This window comes from Boleophthalmus pectinirostris, unplaced genomic scaffold, assembly GCF_026225935.1.
Source record: "Boleophthalmus pectinirostris isolate CB_2022bp ecotype Guang Dong unplaced genomic scaffold, ASM2622593v1 HiC_scaffold_23, whole genome shotgun sequence".
Taxonomy (NCBI): Eukaryota; Metazoa; Chordata; class Actinopteri; order Gobiiformes; family Gobiidae; genus Boleophthalmus; species Boleophthalmus pectinirostris.
In genome coordinates this window covers 14160279-14162307 of record NW_026571207.1, presented here as the reverse complement: position 1 = coordinate 14162307, position 2029 = coordinate 14160279, and the positions used below count along the sequence as shown (strand labels likewise).

General features: G+C 39.1%; 1 pseudogene; it reads left to right on the top strand.

The window, feature by feature from the left end:
* Nucleotides 1–263: 263 nt before the first annotated feature.
* On the top strand, nucleotides 264–381 carry LOC129410780 (5S ribosomal RNA; annotated as a pseudogene).
* The last annotated feature ends 1648 nt before the right edge of the window (nucleotides 382–2029 follow it).

Below are 2029 nucleotides of genomic sequence, written 5' to 3'. Positions count from 1 at the left end.
AATCCTAAACATTCTACCATTAGAAATACATGTAGAGCATCCCCAGTGTGATGTCACTGTTAAGCAGAGGTGAGACCAAGTTGTTGTTTTGCAAGTCTCAAGTAAGTCTCAAGTCTTTGACCTCAAGTCTGAGTCAAGTCCCAAAACAAGTCCAAGTCAAGTCCAAGTCAAGTCCAAGTCAAGTCCAAGTCAAGTCCAAGTCAAGTCCAAGTCAAGTCCAAGTCAAGTCCAAGTCAAGTCCAAGTTGTCTGCTTAGAGCTTCAGCATGTGGCCATACCGGCTTGTCAAAGCCTGATCCCGTCAGATCTCAGAAGCTAAGCAAGGCCGGTCCTGGTTAGTACTTGGATGGGAGACCACTGGTATAATCAGGTGCCACAGTGGGGCGCCAGTTGTAAAAAACTGTCTTTGTGTCCTTAGGCAAGACACTTCAGCCACATTGCCTAGTATGAATGTGGTGTGAGTGATGGTGGTGGTCAAAGGTGCCGATGGCGCCGATTGGCATGGCAGTCGTGCTTCCGTTAGTCTGCCCCAGGGCAGCTGTGGCTACCATAGTAGCTTACATCACTGGGTGTGGAGAAAAAGAATAATGAATCTATAAAAGCTCTGTAAATCGTCTTTGTGACATATGTCTGTGAAAAGTGCTATATAAATAAAGACTTACTTACTTCAAGTCATTTCAAGTCTTTAAACCAAAATACCAAATATATCTTACCTTTTAGCGATTTATGTCTTTTAAACTAAACTGCACTTAAAAAGTCATGGTATATTTATATATGAGTGTTTATATAAGAGTTGTAGAAATGCTACTTTTTCCTTTTTAAATGTCTTGACAAGATCTTAGTGCAAATCATTACAGTCAGAATAGAAAGAATTAAGATTTAAAAGTGCAGTTATTTTGTCATGTCATCCGCATTGAAATGAAAGGATCATATTCTTTGTAGTTCCCTTTGTTTTACTCTATTGTACTGTGTATTACTGTAGTACATTTGAGGATACCATCTCACAGTATGTCACAGTACTTCACATTTGAGGATAACATGTCTCAGTACTTCAGTTACATCCAAAGTAACAAACAGAAGTGGGACGGACATGTTCCAGTTTGTTCCTGTAAAATTAAGCACCACATGTATCAACTGTAAAGAGAAAAGTATTTTCTAAAACCATTTTTTTTTTTTTAGGAGAAACATCAAGTCTTCTCAAGTCACAGTCAAGGCCAAAGTCATTGAGCTTCAAGTCCAAGTCTTCATGTCAAGTCTCAAGTCCTAAAAATAGCGACAAGTCCTCACCTCTGCTCCCAAGTAACAATAGAGTAAGTCAGAATATAGAGTGAGAAGCTCTAAATAGATTCTTAAATTTTTAGCTTCACCTTTGTTTTGTTATGTTGTTGCTTTGTTTTTGTTTTGCATGTTTTGTTTAGATCAGGGGTGGGCAAACTACGGCCCGGGGGCCGTATGCGGCCCTTTAAACCTTTTAATCCGGCCCGCCGAACTGGAATAAATTACAATAATAAACCTTGTTGATGTTTTATTTGTCATGTATTTCCAGCGTTTCCCAGTAGATGGTGCACTATATATACATTGAGTTGCGGTGTATTATGTTGGCCGCAATGCTTTATGGGAAAGTGTTCTTACAGGAGTTATTCGGACCATGAGTGAAGTAGTTGGTACTTAAGATATAAGACTGCACTGCTTCCATTTTGAGTTGGTAAAAATCAATCAAAGAAATCTGTGGTCTCTGAGTTGTAATTATCATTGTGTACAACATTTTGGAGTCAGGTTTTATCACACTCACAGGTGTATATCTGTGGTTGTATGGCTTGGATTTTGTTTTGAGCTGTTACCAGTGATATTTGGAAATGGTGAACTCATGATATACATTCTCTCGTGGTTTGCAGTGGAACAGGTCTCAACAGTTTTATGTGTTCTGAATCTTTCACAGCAGTGATGAAATGTGTAGCGCGCGTCTGAAGTCCTAGATAAATGTGAATAAGAATGTAATGAATCTGAGCTCTTAACACGTTATGTCCTGT